This window comes from Heliangelus exortis, chromosome 1 (assembly GCF_036169615.1).
Source record: "Heliangelus exortis chromosome 1, bHelExo1.hap1, whole genome shotgun sequence".
In the NCBI taxonomy this organism is placed as follows: Eukaryota; Metazoa; Chordata; class Aves; order Apodiformes; family Trochilidae; genus Heliangelus; species Heliangelus exortis.
The window spans coordinates 1,977,495-1,995,911 of record NC_092422.1 but is presented as its reverse complement, the minus strand read 5'-3'; the positions used below and the strand labels follow the sequence as shown (position 1 = coordinate 1,995,911).

The 18,417-nt window shown below is 48.2% G+C and overlaps 1 protein-coding gene across 3 annotated transcripts in view; it reads right to left on the bottom strand.

The window, feature by feature from the left end:
- GDPD5 (glycerophosphodiester phosphodiesterase domain containing 5) overlaps window positions 1-18,417 on the bottom strand; it is a 233,522-nt gene that overhangs the window by 212,367 nt on the left and 2,738 nt on the right. Inside the window, exon 1 of one of the 3 annotated variants that reach the window (XM_071764395.1) lies at window positions 10,397-10,486. The exons of the other annotated variants lie outside the window; for them this stretch is intronic. The gene's annotated coding sequence lies outside the window, so the exon portion shown is untranslated. Of the gene's footprint in view, window positions 1-10,396; window positions 10,487-18,417 lie in introns of those variants that run through there. 3 annotated transcript variants of the gene reach the window in all.

The following is an 18,417-nucleotide window of genomic DNA, read 5'->3' as shown; positions in this document are numbered from 1 at the left end:
TCCTATCAACACACCCCTAAGGGCAGGTACCAAACCCACTTGCTGAGCAGGTACCAGGAGAGGGTTCAAAGCATCCTGCCTTTCAGTGCAAGGGATGCTGAACCTCAGCTAAGGTCAGAACCTTGATGGACCAGCAATGCCAGAGGACCACAAATTACAAATTTTACAAATTTTAGTAAGACACAAAAGTGTCTTTGTGTGCCACCAAGTTCAGCTCCCTGGATGTGGTCACCAGGGCCAACACGTATAGCTCAGGAGCCTTTAAAAAATTAATAGTTATAGAAACAGAATGATTTGAGCTGGAAGGGACCTTGACAATGATTTCATTCCAAGCCCTGGATGTTCAGGGACCCCTCCCACAGCCCAGGTTGCTCCAAGCCCCATCCAACCTGGGCTGAGACACTGCCAGGGATGGGGCAGCCACAGCTTCCTTGGGCAACCTGGGACAGGGGCTCAGCAGCCTCACAGGGAATAATTTCTTCCTAAGAAGCATTCCTAAGATCAGCATTTGAGGAAGAGTTTTTCCTTGTGTTTGGGCCTAGGCAACATGATGTGGTTTGGGCTCTGGTCCTGAGCTTGCATGGGGGTGCAAAGAGTAATGTGGGGAGTGAGGAGCTTAAAACTTGCTCTGGGGTCTGCTAAAGCTCTGGAGGTGGAAGGGATTGCAATAGGGTTTGGGTGCCTTTGGTGCAGAAAATTCCTATAAATTCCCTCTGAAGAGATTGGGCATCTGTCCTGCTGTTGCAGGAGCTGTGGTGGAGGAGGGAATCAGTTCAGCTCCTTGGGTGTTGTCATCAGGGCCAACACGTGTAACTCAGGAGCCTTGAAAAAATTAATAATTATAGAAACAGAATGATTTGAGTTGGAAGAGACCTTGACAACGATTTCATTCCAAGCCCTGCATGGGCAGGGATCCCTCCCACAGCCCAGGTTGCTCCAAGCCCCATCCAACCTGGGCTGAGACACTGCCAGGGATGGGGCAGCCACAGCTTCCTTGGGCAACCTGGGACAGGGGCTCAGCACCCTCAAACTAAAGAATTTTGTCCTCATGTTCAAACTAAATCTCCCCTCTTTCAGTTCAAAGCCATCACCTCATAGCAGACAAATCCCACTCTTGTCTCCCAACTTCCTAACAAATCAACCCATGCCACAAGGCAGCCCTGGGGGAGAGGACACCTCAGAGCAGATTTAGTGTCTTCTTTTACTTGGGATGAACCAAATACTTAAGAAACTCTACAAACATTCCCTCAACAGCCCCCCAGCTTCACCCTCCCCAGCACCTTCACCTATTTCACAACAAAGTCTCCTGTGCTGCTGCTTCTACACCATGGGGAGCACCAGGTGAGCAGCTTCTGCTCAGTAAGAATTGGACTTGCCAAGGTTGGGCAGAATGAGGGTATTCAAATATTCAAATTCTCATTGATTAAACCCGTTTTTACTTTATTCTGGGTTTGACTCAAACTGTTTTGAGCTGGCCTTAAAAAAATTTAGCCTGAAGACCCCCATTTGCCAACACAATGAGGGTTCCCACCTCTTGTGGAAAGGATATTTTGGGTGAATAAGTACCATGAAAGGTTTAAGACCAACACAAAGATCACCCTGAGAACACCAATGGAAAGCTGAGGTTTGGGTTGGTTGGGTTTTGGGGTTTTTTTTTGGTTGTTTTGAGGGGATGTTCAGCCTGGAGAAAAGAAAGCTGAAGGGAGACTCTACAACTCCCTGAAAGGAGGTTGGAACCAGGAGGTGTCAGACTCTTTTCCCAGGGAACAAGGGATAGAACAAGAAATGTCCTCAAGTTGTGCCAGGGGAGGTTTGGGTTGGATATTGGGAACAATTTCTTCCTGGAAAGGGTTGTCAGACCCTGGCCCAGGCTGGAGTCCCCATCCCAGAAGGGATTTCAAAGCCCTGGAGATGTGATGCTGAAGGCCATGGATTTTTTGGTGGCCTTGGCAGTGCTGGGTTACTGGTTGGACTGGATGATCTTTTAAGGTTTTTTTCCAACCAAAACCATTCACAGTCCACTCCCAGGGCACCACAAATGTCAAAGTCAGTATCAGCAAAGCTGAAGGAATGGTTTCTAGGTGCAGAACACACCACAGTCAGCATCCCACCAGGTGATGAAACAGCCCCCATGTCACTGCCACCACAGCAGGGATGTTTTCCCATTGCCACCTTCACACCCCACTGGTTCCAAAATTGTTCTGTAAACTCAACCCATTGGCACGCTTGGGATAAAATGAACAAGAGCTCTTTGCCAAGCCCCAACCCCCCCCAGAGCTCCCCAGCTATTTTTGGCAGGTTGCATCCCAAGCTGGAAGTATTTCTGGTATCAAGTTACCACCCATCACTGGAATACCCCCCCACCAGAAAAGAAAGAAATAAAATAAAATAAAAATCATAAATTAAGCATTCATCATTTAGTTGTTGCACGGGGGTAAAACTGTTTGAAAGCAAAAGGGAAGGGAAGAAAATTATTTCAGGTTCCCTTTTCTTATCCCATCCCCTCATACTCCATTTCTAGTGGCCAGAGTCATCCAGAGGACCTGTACCCCTGCCCATGGGAAACACTGACAAAATGCTGAGGTTATTCTTGTAACAAAGCAAAAAACTGGAACGTTGGAGCCAATGTCTCCTACATGGAATTTTCCAGACCCTCTCTCATGTCTCAATCTGAACCATCACCACCCAAAATCCCATCCCTCAGGTGCACCTGAAGGAGCCAACAAGAAAGCTGGAGAGGGACTTTTTGTAAGGGCATGGAGTGAGAGGAGGAGAGGGGAGGGTTTCAGACTGAACAAGGGGAGATTTAGATGAAATATTTGGAAAAAATTCTTGAATTTGAGGGTGCTGTCCCAGGTTGCCCAAGGAAGCTGTGGCTGCCCCATCCCTGGCAGTGTCTCAGCCCAGGTTGGATGGGGCTTGGAGCAACCTGGGCTGTGGGAGGGGTCCCTGCCCATGCAGGGGTTGGAACTGGAAGAGCTGGAAGGTCCCTTCCAATCCAAACCATTCTATAATTCTGTGATAATGGGTTTAAGGACACTGAACAACATTCCTGTTTCTTCAAAATAACCCTCACCAGAGAAGCACTCCCCAGCTTTTGTACAAAAGTCTGTTTAGCAAAGAAGTGAAAGACCTGGGCTGAAATTCCCTTTCCAAATAAGAAATTCTTGAATTTGAGGGTGCTGAGCCCCTGTCCCAGGGTGCCCAAGGAAGCTGTGGCTGCCCCATCCCTGGCAGTGTCTCAGCCCAGGTTGGATGGGGCTTGGAGCAACCTGGGCTGTGGGAGGGGTCCCTGGGCATGGGTGGGATTTGGAACTGGAGGAGCTTGAAGGTCCCTTCCTAAGATCCCATGAGGCTCAAAGCAAACCCCAGCACGACCAGGGAAAGGTCTGGATTTCAAGAAGGAAATCAAGGTCCAGCCATTTTTGTGGGGTGGTGCACTCAGCCAAGCCCTGTTCATCCTTCCAGTCAAATCCCCATGTTCTGCAAAGTAATTTCTAGCAGGAAAAAAAAAAAAGAAAACCAAACAAACTAACTAACCAACCCAAACCAAATGTTTCTCAAGCACAGACACTTTGTGCCCCAGCTGAAGTGTAAAAGGACAAAATTGAAGCACCCTATGGGCTTGGTTCAACCTCCAGCACCCAAGAGCACCAAGGTGGCCGTGGCACAAAGCTCTCCAACTAAGCTCAGGATGCTGAGATCCTTCAGCATTTCACAGTTCTACAAAAGCAAGAGAAGTGCCAAGTCCTACTTTGTCCATCATTTGAAACACCAAAAGTTAGAAGCTCAAACCCTGATTTCTTTCAACTCTAAAAAATCATTTCAATACAGCCCTCAGGATTTATTTCTGCTGGCACACCAGACCTCCCCCACTAGCAGGTAGCTGCCTGCTTCCCAAATTCCCAAATCTCCCACCTGGCAATGGGCCCTGGAGGGCATCCAGACAGCTCTGCAGTCCCTATAGATCTCCTCACAAAACAGCCACAATGATTTCAGAGCTCAGCCACTTGCAGCTCTGTTTATTTTTTAATCACAGCCACGTTGCCTCAGCCCAATGGTTTTTTCTTGACAGCTCTGCCATTTAGCAAGGATTAAACCTGATGGTGCACGAGGTGTAAGAGGGTGTTACTCACACCCCTCTCCAAGAGCTGGCTCTGTAGAGTTGACAGCCACAAGTGTCTCAGGCAATATTTAGCTCCTACCTTCCCAGCCAAAAAAATAGACAGCCTTTTGGAACCCAACCTCCCCAGGGAAGTGTTTAAATTGTCATCCTTAAAGGGATTTAAAAACCATGTAGATGTGGTACTTAAAGACATGGTTTAGTGGTGGCTTTGGCCACTTGGACATGGTTGGACTTGATGATCTTCAAGGTCTTTTCCAACCAAAATGATTCTTTTTTTCTATGTAGGATCCATCACCAAAAATGGCCAAGTTGGGAGCAGAACTTCTCAGCAGCTTCAGGCAGTGCAGGAAGCTTTAGGGCAGCAGCCAGCAGGAGACAACCAGGGATGATCCAAGACATGTCCAAGGAGGATGTGAAGCCCAAAGCTGCCCCATGAAACTCAGAGAAGAGCATTCCCCTCCACCAGATGCTCCTCCTGGGGTACCAGAAGTTTTTGGAAGCAATTACCACAGGGAGTCTAATGAAGAGTTGGGAGATAAAGCCCCATAAGCAAATAAATTGGGCAGAGAGGTCCCAGTTTGATTCCAGACCCCAAAAGCTCAGAAGTGAGATGGTTTCCACACAACATTTGAGCTGTGCTTGCTGCCTCCTCCTCCCATCACTTGCTGATTTTCTCTTAGATCTAAGCCCAGGCTCCATCACTTTTGCCTTTCACATCCAACATGAAGAAGAAAATTTCTAAGAAATTCAAAATGGACCAAGGATCCAGTTAGCAGCAAGGCAGGTAAAAAAGAGAACCTGAAACCACTTCCATCACCTTCCCTGGCTGCAGGAGGCTGGTTTGTGTTTCCTGGTTGTGGTATTTAAAGGAGAGAAATTTCACAGGAGACGTTGCCTCAAGCAGAGGTGTTTGAGCTTTAATAAACACTGAGAGATGCTCCTTCTCCTCAGCTTCACCACATTTGGAGTCAATTCGGAGATAATGATCAGTGTATCAATTATGGGAGGAAATCAGATGGCTTTGCTCCACGAGGGACTGGAATTGGATAGCCTCAGGAACACAGATTTCCACTTATTTTATCTCTGGCTTTTTGAGGTTGCTGTGACAAAGCTGAGTTACAAACGTCGGATGCTGGATTAAATCCCATTAGCTGATTACACAGCTGAGCTGCAGGCAACTCTGTGCTGAAAAAGGGAACCCAACCACCCCATTTGGGAAGCAGATGCTCACTCTGACCTTGTCCAGGTGACAGCAAGGAGCTTGTGCTCCCACATCCACCCAAAGCCACATCTACCAACAGCTTGGACAATCCACAGCACAGCCAGGGCTGATGCTCCTCAGATTCATCTTGGCTCAGTCAGCAGAAACCCTGGAGCATGCAAAGTGCTCTTGAGAAGTCCCAGTTCCCTCCTCCACCTCCTACCATGCCACCAGTTGGTTCAAACCAGACTTTTCTGCATGGCACTGTGGAAAACCCTTGCCCAGAACCCTGCAGATGGGGCATGGCAATCCCAGGGGTAACTAAAGGTTGGGTGGAGAATGGATTGGGAGCAGCCCTGAGGAGAAGGGCTTGGAGGTGTTGGGTGATGAGAAGCTCAAGATGAGCTGGAAATAGGTGCTGGAAGCCCAGAAACCAACCATGTCCTGGGCTGCATCCCCAGCAGCATGGCCAGCAGGGAAAGGGAGGGGATTCTCCCCCTCTGCTCTGCTCTGGGGAGAACCCACAGCAAGAGTTGGGTCCCATTGTGGAGCCCCCAACACAAGAAGGAGATGGAGGTGTTGGAGAAAATCCAGAGGAGGCCATGGAGATGCTCAGAGGGTTGGAGCAGCTCTGGAGCCAGGGGGAGAGAGTTGGGGGTGTTCAGCCTGGAGAAGAGAAGGATCCAGGGAGACCTTGGAGCACCTTCCAGTGCCTGAAGAGGCTCCAGGAAAGCTGGGGAGGGACTTTGGACAAGGGCCTGGAGGAATGGGACAAGAGGTAATGGTTTTAAATGGGAAAAGGGGAGACTGAGATGAGATCCTTGGAAGGATGAGGTGAGCCCCTGTCCCAGGGTGCCCAAGGAAGCTGTGGCTGCCCCATCCCTGGCAGTGTCTCAGCCCAGGTTGGATGGGGCTTGGAGCAACCTGGGCTGTGGGAGGGGTCCCTGCACATCCAGGGGGTTGGAACTGGAGGAGCTGGAAGGTCCCTTCCAACCCAAACCAGTCTGGGATTCATTATATGAGAGGAAAGGAAATTTGCCCAAGGAAAGGGTTCTGGGGAGAGATTCTGGGGAGCCCTTGAAGCAGCTTCCAGTGGCTGAAGGGGCTCCAGGAAAGCTGGGGAGGGACTTTGGACAAGGACCTGGAGGGATGGGATGAGGGGGAAGGGTTTCCAGCTGCAAGAGGGGAGATGGAGAGGAGATCTTGGGGAGCGAGAAATTGTTTGGGGTGAGGGTGCTGAGCCCCTGTCCCAGGGTGCCCAAGGAAGCTGTGGCTGCCCCATCCCTGGCAGTGTCTCAGCCCAGGTTGGATGGGGCTTGGAGCAACCTGGGCTGTGGGAGGGGTCCCTGGCCATGGATGGGATTGGGAACTGGGTGATCTTTGAGGTCCCTTCCTACCCAAACCATTCTGGGATTCTATGATAAGCACAAAAGAAAATAAAATAAAGTTATTATATTAGAAATAGAAATAAAGCCTTCAAGAGTATGACACATGGCAACAACCAGGACTGATTTGTCCTGTGTTTCTAACAAAAGGGACCCAAGAGGACAGCATCTTAGAGGGACCTTTCTGCCACGACCAACACCTCAGGTCTGACTCTCCCTGCCCATGACTTTCTGGACATTTTTGGCATCAGTAGCAGCAATCATGAAAAATAACAGGGAAGCAAACATGGGAAATGCCTTCCCATTCTGGTTCTACTTCCTAGGAGGATCAGCCAAAGAAAGAGTTTCCCTGTTTCTTGATTTTTTCCAGGCTGTCTCCTTTCAACCTCCAGGCTCCATCCCTCCTGGGGAAGGAGCATTTGCAGAGGCTGGAGATGAACATTTTAATTTCCTTATCCAAAAAGGAAAATTTTAAGCAGTTGTTCTGACCACCCCACTCTCCTGTAAAGCAGCTACCACCACATCTCCCTCTTGGGGAGTTCAGCACAAAGAAATAAATTTTATTCACATTGTTAGAGAGAAGCTGTGGGCACAAATCCACTGGAGAAGGCTCCAAGTTGCATATCCCAAAAGGATGGAGATGTTCCAAGGATGCATATCCCAAGAGGATGGAGATGTCCTAAGGATGCATATCCCAAAAGGATGGAGATGTCCCAAGGATGCATATCCCAAGAGGTGTCCGAAGGATGCATATCCCAAGAGGATGGAGATGTCCTAAGGATGCATATCCCAAGAGGATGGAGATGTCCTAAGGATGCATATCCCAAAAGGATGGAGATGTCCCAAGGATGCATATCCCAAAAGGATGGAGAGGTCCTAAGGATGCATATCCCAAAAGGATGGAGATGTCCCAAGGATGCATATCCCAAGAGGATGGAGATGTCCTAAGGATGCATATCCCAAGAGGATGGAGATGTCCTAAGGATGCATGTCCCAAGAGGATGGAGATGTTCCAAGGATGCATATCCCAAGAGGATGGAGATGTCCTAAGGATGCATATCCCAAAAGGATGGAGATGTCCCAAGGATGCATATCCCAAGAGGATGGAGATGTCCTAAGGATGCATATCCCAAAAGGATGGAGATGTCCTAAGGATGCATATCCCAAAAGGATGGAGATGTCCCAAGGATACATATCCCAAAAAGATGGAGATGTCCCAAGGATGCATATCCCAAAAGGATGGAGATGTCCTAAGGATGCACATCCCAAGAGGATGGAGATGTCCTAAGGATGCATATCCCAAAAGGATGGAGATGTCCCAAGGATGCATATCCCAAGAGGTGTCCCAAGGATGCATATCCCAAGAGGATGGAGATGTCCCAAGGATGCACATCCCAAGAGGATGGAGATGTCCTAAGGATGCATATCCCAAGAGGATGGAGATGTCCCAAGGATGCATATCCCAAGAGGATGGAGATGTCCCAAGGATGCATATCCCAAAAGGATGGAGATGTCCCAAGGATGCATATCCCAAGAGGATGGAGATGTCCCAAGGATGCATATCCCAAAAGGATGGAGATGTCCCAAGGATGCATATCCCAAGAGGTGTCCCAAGGATGCATATCCCAAAAGGATGGAGATGTCCTAAGGATGCATATCCCAAAAGGATGGAGATGTCCCAAGGATGCATATCCCAAAAGGATGGAGATGTCCCAAGGATGCATATCCCAAGAGGTGTCCCAAGGATGCATATCCCAAGAGGATGGAGATGTCCTAAGGATGCATATCCCAAAAGGATGGAGATGTCCCAAGGATGCATATCCCAAGAGGTGTCCCAAGGATGCATATCCCAAAAGGATGGAGATGTCCTAAGGATGCATATCCCAAAAGGATGGAGATGTCCCAAGGATGCATATCCCAAAAGGATGGAGATGTCCCAAGGATGCATATCCCAAAAGGATGGAGATGTCCTAAGGATGCATATCCCAAAAGGATGGAGATGTCCCAAGGATGCATATCCCAAGAGGTGTCCCAAGGATGCATATCCCAAGAGGATGGAGATGTCCCAAGGATGCATATCCCAAAAGGATGGAGATGTCCCAAGGATGCATATCCCAAGAGGATGGAGATGTCCCAAGGATGCATATCCCAAAAGGATGGAGATGTCCCAAGGATGCATATCCCAAAAGGATGGAGATGTCCCAAGGATGCACATCCCAAAAGGATGGAGATGTCCCAAGGATGCATATCCCAAAAGGATGGAGATGTCCTAAGGATGCATATCCCAAAAGGATGGAGATGTCCTAAGGATGCATATCCCAAAAGGATGGAGATGTCCCAAGGATGCATATCCCAAGAGGATGGAGATGTCCTAAGGATGCATATCCCAAAAGGATGGAGATGTCCCAAGGATGCATATCCCAAGAGGATGGAGATGTCCTAAGGATGCATATCCCAAGAGGATGGAGGTGTCCTAAGGATGCATATCCCAAAAGGATGGAGATGTCCTAAGGATGCATATCCCAAGAGGATGGAGATGTCCCAAGGATGCATATCCCAAGAGGATGGAGATGTCCCAAGGATGCATATCCCAAAAGGATGGAGATGTCCCAAGGATGCATATCCCAAGGGGTGTCCCAAGGATGCATATCCCAAGAGGATGGAGATGTCCTAAAGGATGCATATCCCAAGAGGATGGAGATATCCCAAGAGGATGGAGATGTCCCAAGGATGCATATCCCAAGAGGATGGAGATGTCCTAAGGATGCATATCCCAAAAGGATGGAGATGTCCCAAGGATGCATATCCCAAGGGGTGTCCCAAGGATGCATATCCCAAGAGGATGGAGATGTCCTAAAGGATGCATATCCCAAGAGGATGGAGATATCCCAAGAGGATGGAGATGTCCCAAGGATGCATATCCCAAGAGGATGGAGATGTCCTAAGGATGCATATCCCAAGAGGATGGAGATGTCCTAAGGATGCATATCCCAAGAGGATGGAGATGTCCCAAGGATGCATATCCCAAAAGGATGGAGATGTCCCAAGGATGCATATCCCAAAAGGATGGAGATGTCCCAAGGATGCATATCCCAAGAGGATGGAGATGTCCTAAGGATGCACATCCCAAGAGGATGCACAAGCACGGACTCAGCTGCCCAAATTTGAGGAGGACAAGAAATGTTCAGAGCCTCCCCACTCATCTTGGTGCATTCAGGCAAAGCATTGGAGCTCCTGGGAGCCACATTTTTCCAAATCAAGTTGGAAACCAGGAACTTCCTGGCCCAGGTTTACACCAATGCACCCATGAGCAGCTTCACCCCATCTTTTCACCATCCCTGCAGGGGTCAGTGCCCTAAAAGAGCATCAAGTCACTTTGGAGAACCCATTCAGCAGCCACACAAAAGCACCAGGAGCTCTTTCTCCAAGCCAAATGAGGAGGTGGAGCCCTCAATTTCATTCAAGCCATGTTGAGCCCACCTACCACCTTCATTAAACACACAAAAAAAAACAAAAAAAAACCAAAAAAACCCAAATAATTCATGCAGCCATACAGCCCAGCAACCACCTGGCTCCATTTCAGACTCATCCATGACCTCTTTACAAGCCTCATTTCCCCAAATTGTCCATTTTACATATTAAAGAGAAAAAAAAAAATAAGAAAAAAAAACGAAAGGAACTTACAAAGCAGCACAATTCCTCTTTGGATGTTTCTCTACTAAAAGACCCAAACCACCCCCATCTCTCCAAGCCTTGCTGGTGGTTGGAGTGGTGCTGATAAGCTCCCAGCTGGAACAGCTCTTACCCTCAAGGGGTTTTATCAGCCCCAGAGCACCCTCCTTACAGAGCTTCCCTTATCACCCTGGCAAATATCAGCAAAGATAGGGGGGGAGCATGGGAATTCCTGGGAAAGGAAGGTGCAGAAATCCCAGGGGACAGACACATCATCTTTTGGCTCTGGGATTTGTGACCTCAGGGGCTCCCCTGCTCCTCACCCCACGTTTCCCTCCCCCACCCCAGATTGCTCAAGGAGGGGAGCAGAGCAAATGCCAGGTCTGAAGCCAGGGAGCTGGATCCATCCCTCCAGGAAACAACCAGCTGAGCTACAACGTTGAGATAAATGCAGAAAAAGTCAATGTTTGCCCTGAGCTCAAAGGGGGAAGAAGCCAGGAGACCACAAGTGATGGGCTCATCGGGTCAACTCTGGGCAATCTCTTCCAGAGTCTCACCACCCTCCTACTGAAGAACTTTCTAAGATCCAGTCTAAACCTCTTTTCCTTCAGTTTAAAACCATTTCCCCTTGTCCTGTTGCTATGAAAAGTCCCTCTGCAGCCTTTATGTAGGTTCTCTCAGCACAACCAGGTACCCCAGAAGCTTGGATTTAAGGTCTCTTGGATTTAAGGACTCTCAAGGAATGGGTTTTAATATTACAAGCTGGAAGCTAAAAATATAGGAGGACCTAAAAATATAGGAGGACCTAAAAAAAGGACCCCTTTTGGTTTAAACCTCTTCTGCTTTTAGAGCATGTCCACTGCAGGACATGCCTGGGAAAGCCTGGGCACCAGGTTACAGCTTCCCAAAAAATTCCCAGTCACATCCCCACTGTAAACACAGGTGTTTAGCACACCAAGATGATAAAAAAAAACCACAAGGGATTTTTCAGCCCAGCAGGAACCTCTGCCTTCAGGTCCTGGGCTCCAATCCAGCCTTTGCTATTAACCACACCACCTCATCACCTCCCACCTCTTCCAGAAGAGCTCATCCACCAGCTGAGGCATCCATCACCCTGCTCCATGTGACACTGGGACAGGTCACCAGCACCATGAAGGCTTCCCAGGATGCTGGGAGTCAGCCAAGGATGATTTGAGGAGCAGCTTTCCCATCCTGGCAGATGGAGTGCAGCAGGCAAGCTGTTTGCAACACATCCACAGAGGTGACCCCTGATCAACTTCCAACCTGCAGCAGGATTTGGGTGGAGCTGGAGATGAAGTACAGAGCCCAAGAGAGCAGGTTTTGAAGGATAAAACCCCAAAACTTAGTGGACTGACCTTGCACTCAAGATCAACACCTTGCATCCCATGTCTGGGGATGCTCAGAGGGTTGGAGCAGCTCTGGAGCCTGGTGAGAGAGTTGGGGGTGTTCAGCCTGGAGAAGAGAAGGCTCCAGGGAGACCTTGGAGCAGCTTCCAGTGCCTGAAGGGGCTCCAGGAAAGCTGGGGAGGGACTTTGGACAAGGGCCTGGAGGGATGGGATGAGGGGTAATGGCTTTAAACTGAAAGAGGGGAGATTTAGATTGAACATTAGGAAGAAATTCTTGAATTTGAGGGTGCTGAGCCCCTGTCCCAGGGTGCCCAAGGAAGCTGTGGCTGCCCCATCCCTGGCAGTGTCTCAGCCCAGGTTGGATGGGGCTTGGAGCAACCTGGGCTGTGGGAGGGGTCCCTGCCCATGCAGGGCTTGGAATGAAATCACTGTGAAGGTCTCTTCCAACTCAAATCATTCTGTTTCTATAATTATTAATTTTTTCAAGGCTCCTGAGTTACACATGGTGGCCCTGATGACAACACCCAAGGAGCTGAACAGATTCCCTCCTCCACCACAGCTCCTGCAACAGCAGGACAGATGCCCAACCTCTTCAGAGGGCATTTATAGGAATTTTTTGCACCGAAGGCACCCAGACCCTATTGCAATCCCTTCCACCTCCAGAGCTTTAGCAGACCCCAGAGCAAGTTTTGAGCTCCTCACTTCCCACATTACTCTTTGCACCCCCACGCAAGCTCAGGACCAGAGCCCAAACCACATCATGTTGCCTAGGCCCAAACACAAGGAAAAACTCTTCCTCAAATGCTGATCTTAGGAATGCTTCTTAGGAAGAAATTATTCCCTGTGAGGCTGCTGAGCCTCTGTCCCAGGTTGCCCAAGGAAGCTGTGGCTGCCCCATCCCTGGCAGTGTCTCAGCCCAGGTTGGATGGGGCTTGGAGCAACCTGGGCTGTGGGAGGGGTCCCTGCCCATGCAGGGCTTGGAATGAAATCACTGTGAAGGTCTCTTCCAACTCCAATCATTCTGTTTCTATAATTATTAATTTTTTCAAGGCTCCTGAGTTACACGTGTTGGCCCTGATGACAACACCCAGGGAGCTGAACAGATTCCCTCCTCCACCACAGCTCCTGCAACAGCAGGACAGATGCCCAACCTCTTCAGAGGGAATTTATAGGAATTTTCTCCACGAAGAGCACCCAAACCCTAGTGCAATCCCTTCCACCTCCAGAGCTTTAGCAGACCCCAGAGCAAGTTTTAAGCTCCTCACTCCCCACATTACTCTTCGCACCCCCACGCAAGCTCAGGACCAAACCCCAAACCACATCATGGTGCCTAGGCCCAAACACAAGGAAAAACTCTTCCTCAAATGCTGATTTTAGGAATGCTTCTTAGGAAGAAATTATTCCCTGTGAGGCTGCTGAGCCCCTGTCCCAGGTTGCCCAAGGAAGCTGTGGCTGCCCCATCCCTGGCAGTGTCTCAGCCCAGGTTGGATGGGGCTTGGAGCATCCTGGGCTGTGGAAGGGGTCCCTGCACATCCAGGGCTTGGAATGAAATCACTGTGAAGGTCTCTTCCAACTCAAATCATTCTGTTTCTATAATTATTAATTTTTTCAAGGCTCCTGAGTTACACGTGTTGGCCCTGATGACAACACCCAAGGAGCTGAACAGATTCCCTCCTCCACCACAGCTCCTGCAACAGCAGGACAGATGCCCAATCTCTTCAGAGGGCATTTATAGGAATTTTCTGCACCAAAGGCACCCAAACCCTAGTTCAATCCCTTCCACCTCCAGAGCTTTAGCAGACCCCAGAGCAAGTTTTAAGCTCCTCACTCCCCACATTACTCTTTGCAAGCTCAGGACCAGAGCCCAAACCACATCACATTGCAGGGCTGATACTTGCCTAGGCCCAAACACATGGGAAAACTCCTCCTCGAATGCTGGCCTTCAGCCAGCCCCTGTTCTCAGGGACATTGGCCCTATCACTAGAAACCCACAAACAGTTTTATTTTCCTTTGCAAAGCAAAACAATCCAAGGAGAAGCCGCAGGGTTGGTGTTTCGGGACCGCGCGGCTCCGCAGCTGCGTGACCTTGCCCGACAGCCTCAGAGACACCAGAACCCACTTTCCTCCCAGCTACATGAACATTTTACCATCTACAAGCTGTCCTACTCACAAACACGCTGCATTCCTTGAACACAGAACCCTCTGGAGAGCCAGAGCCTGGAGATCCAAACCAAAAAAAATCCCCCCGTACGCATCGGGAGACGGATTAGGGAACGCTCGTGATAAGGGAAAGGATCTCCAGCTGAGCTGTCAACCTTGCACTTTAAATTAGGCTTTGAAGGAGGACTGCAAGCACTCTGCATTTCACTGATTAACTCAGAGCTAAACACGAGTTTAGCTGCTTGGTTTTTAGCACAGATCCTGCCTCCCAGCTTCTGCCAGGAGCTCGCAGGCTGCCAGACACCAGCTCTTTGCCCAAAGAAAAAACAGAAGCAAGGGGGGTAACCCACCCCGAAAATAAGAGCCTCACATCACTACATATTTACAGAGCATCCAGTGCAATGTTGCAAATGGTTCAGGAGTTTATAAGAGCCAACAAGTGAGCATAATATATAATATTTTTTTTTTTTGGCGAGCGTTTTAATATCTGCAAAAAAAAAAAAAAAAAATGGAAAACAGGGCTTCCAAGTTGAGTGTCCTGAGTGCAGAGCAATCCTTCATGAGGAATATGAGCTGCACGTGAACAGGAATGTACCTAAAAATAGGTATTTTGAGAAGCCACAGGTCTCACCTTACCTCTTGGGCTTGAGAAATTCCAGAGCTCCTCACAAACCACCCCGAGAGGCCAAGGACTCCTGATGCCCATGGATGGAGAAATCCCAACCCAAAAAAGCTTGTGAGAAACAGAGCAAATCCTATAGCTGGATTTCTGCCTGGACACCCAGCCCAGGACACAAAGCCCTCCCTGTTTGCTGGGTTTCCAACTGCTTGACTGATGGTTTAAAGTCTCCTCGAGGTGATGCAGGAATAATTATTAATAATAATTATTATAATAATAATTATTATATAATAATTAGGAATAATAATTAAGGGAGATTGACACCAAAAATCCCACAATACCTGCAAACATAACCACTGCTGGATCAGGCAGCTGCCTACAAAACATCACCCACTTGACAGCCCCAAGAAACTTCTTTAAGGGGCTTCTTCACCCAAGAAAGTAGGTGGGTAAGAAAGAAAAACACAGGTTTTCAATCCACACTTTTTCTCCCCAAAAAGCCTTTTTTTTTTTGTCTCCAAAGAAAGGCCAAACAGTTGGATGACTCCTTTCTACACCAACAGCTGAGACAGACAAGAAACACTTGAACCCCAAGGAATGCATTAATAACCTCTTGCCAAAAGGAAAACCCACCCTAAACCCCCAAAAAACCCAAACACAACCAAATCCACCCAAATACCATAGGGTGACCTCACCACCAGGGTAAAACCCTATGAAAAAAACTAAACCTTCTTTATCCATCCCAGAGCCAGGATTTGGGCACCAGTAGCACCTGGGAAGCCCCCAGCCCCACCTTGCCCCTTGGCAGCCTGATGGAACCACACTGAGCACAGCAAGGGGACTGAAATCAGGATCCTGAATACATCCCAGGTTTTTTCAGGGATGGTTTTCTCCAAGGTTTTCTCAGGAAAGAGCTAACCCAGCCAGGGCACAGCTTTCAGATGGGGTCATACCCAAGGGACACCTTGGATGGGCCAAGCCTACCCTTTGCTCCCTGATTTTTGCCCTCGTGGTAAAATTCTATTTAGAATATTTAGAATATTTAGAAAATTTAGAAGAAGAAAAAGCCTCAGCTTGAGCCTCAAATCCTCTCCAAGCTCCTACTGGATTAGCCATGCTTCCCAAAAAAAAACCTCATGGAGCATCGTGCAACACCCCCCCAGGCACCCACTTGGGTGCCAAGCTCCAGGTGCTCCCCACATGGCTGCAGCCACCTCCACCTCTCAAAACCAAATTAATTTTATTTGCTTTGCTGAGATTTTGCAGCAGCATTGACTTAATTTCAGCCTCAGGAAATCTGATGTATGAGCATCAACCCAAGAGCTTCCTCACTACAAAGGAAGTGGCCCAAGTGCCAACCCAATATTGTGGCTCCAGTTTTGAGAGGTGCAGCCAATCCATAATATTTTAAATGCTGCCCCCAAAATAGCTTTTTTTAAAGGCAATTCTGCTCTTCACCTCGGGCTGTTGAAGTCTGGGGCTTTCCCCAAGCAACCTGAGCAAACGTGAAGCTCAGGGCTGCTAAAAGCAGAATATTTCTGTCCTGTGCATCTCAGCTCAGGCTGGGGGGTGGGGAGGGGGAATTTTGCTTTTAGCTCATCCAGAAGGGAAGGGAAGCAAAAGGCAGGGAGCAGACCTTTGGAAAGAGGTTGTCTGAGGTACAACAGAGTTTTAAGGGAAACGATGGGATTTAAAATAAATAAATAAAAATAAATAAATTCAAGGCAAGCTGGCTTTTAAGGGGAAAAGTGCAAGAGAAAAGCTGCTTTAGCACAGTGCCACATGGCAAATCTGAAAGTGAAACAGATCCTTTTGAGCATTCCCAGACAAGGAAAGCCTCAACTTCCAGTCTGGTACCCCCAAGACCTCCAGGATCCAGCAGCTTGGACCTGGTCCCCAGAAAACCCAAACCCCTGAGCAGCTGATGATGCAGAGGACACAGGGGATAGAGAGGAGGAGGAGGAGGATTCAGGAGGAGGATTTAATTTTGTTGTGACTAAGGAATTCCATTAAAAGCAGCACAAGCTATTTTCAAGGAAGAGATCAGCCACCAGCAGGACTCTGTAGGGATGTGGGAGCCAGGGGATGGAATCAGTGTCCAGATTTCTTCATCACCCCAAGTGAGATGCTATTTCCCTCCCTTCTATCCCCATCCAGCAGGAAAAAGGGGTGAACATTCCGGATCCAGCAAGACCTGGATCACAAATCCCATCCAAAAAAAAAAAAAAAAAAATTAAAAAAAAATAGAATAGTCACAAAAGAAACATTTTTTCATAAAGCTGATCCTCCTTTACCAGGTGGGTAAAAGAGACAGAGCTGAATCCCAAGATGGAATGGATTCAGGATGTGGAAATACACAATGCATGGAGATAGGCAGGAGCAGAGAAAAATTTCCAGTTGCCACCCAAGAAGGTCCTTGTTTGAACACCCTTCAGGGGAACACTCTGTACCTTGAAACCACTCCTTGGCAGGAACCTTATGCAAATATTTAAATACATACAAAAATAAGGCTTCTTTTTTTTTTTTTTTTTTCTCTCCAGGTTATTGAGCAATGACAGACTATTTAACCAGGCACTTGTCCTGCCAGTATCTCTGGGTATTTTTGGAGGAAGTGAAGGGATGACAGTGGTTAAGAGGAAAAAAAAAAAAGCAGTAAAGCCAAACACCAGTGTGCAGCTTTTGGGTGTTTTGTTTTTTTTTTTTAGGAAAGTCAAGAAACACATTAAATCTCTGTATCTAATCGTTTTTTATCAAGGGGCTGGCAGGCACAAGCAACTGCTATAAACAGGCTTTAAAATCCTTTTTTTCCCCTTGCATCATGTTTAGAACATTGCATCAAAGGTCTCTTAAACACCAGCTCAGGCTCAGGGAAAGCTAAAAAAAGGAAAATTTCACTTGGGGAAGAAAGGAGAGGGAATGATGTGCCAGGTCCCCCATGCCCACCCCAACAAGACCCTGCTGGAGCCCTGGGTGGGCAGAAGCTGTCATCATCTCCATGGGTATTTTAGCATGGTTAAGGATGCAGCTGATTTGGGTGACACTGCCCTCTCCTGAGCAGAAGGAATAAACTTCCCAGCCAGCTCTGTGCAGGGATTTTGGGGAGCAAACCCCAAGAGGAGAGGCTGAGAGTCACCACTCACCCCACAACAGCTCCAGTTGGCACCAGCAAAACCCAAAGCAGCTCACACCAACAGCATCCCCATTTTTTCTGCATGGGGATGAGCTTTTTCCCCCCTCCTTTAGTCTCCACAAAGCAAACTGATCAGCTGCTGGAGCCTCAGGAAAATCTCTTTATGGCCACAGCCAAATTCCTGCCAGGTGGAGCCCGTCAGCATCAGCAAAAAGGTGCAAAGCATCTCCTTACAGGGCTTTGGGACAGAAGGGTGGCTTCTCAGGATCACATCTTCTCAAGATAAAGGGGTTTCAGACCAGCTTCAGCCTCCAGGGGATTTATCTTCCTACAATTCATCTTTATAAGGAAGCTGCTTCCAGGTGGAGCCCTAAGTGCTCATCCACATCCAACCCAACACTGGGGATTTTTAGCCAGAACACCTTCACACCCAAAGCCTCTGCACCAATGTCACGAGGATTTCAAAGGTGCAACCATTCCCTTTTATCTTCACTCTGGGGAAGACTCACAAAGTGAATTCAAGGAAAATATTCCCCCTTGTCCCAGGTGTGCCTGTTAAAAAGGGGACCCAGATCCATCTTCCACCACCTGTGAGCATCAAAGTGCTTCAAAGCAAAGAACAAAGTGAATGGAGCCACCTGCTAGCATCATCTTGACCTCAACCACAAGGTGACCATTAGAAAAAACACCCAAAAAACCCTAAATGTACTGATTTGGGCACTGTGAAACACCAGGAAAATTTTAATGTTGGTACTTC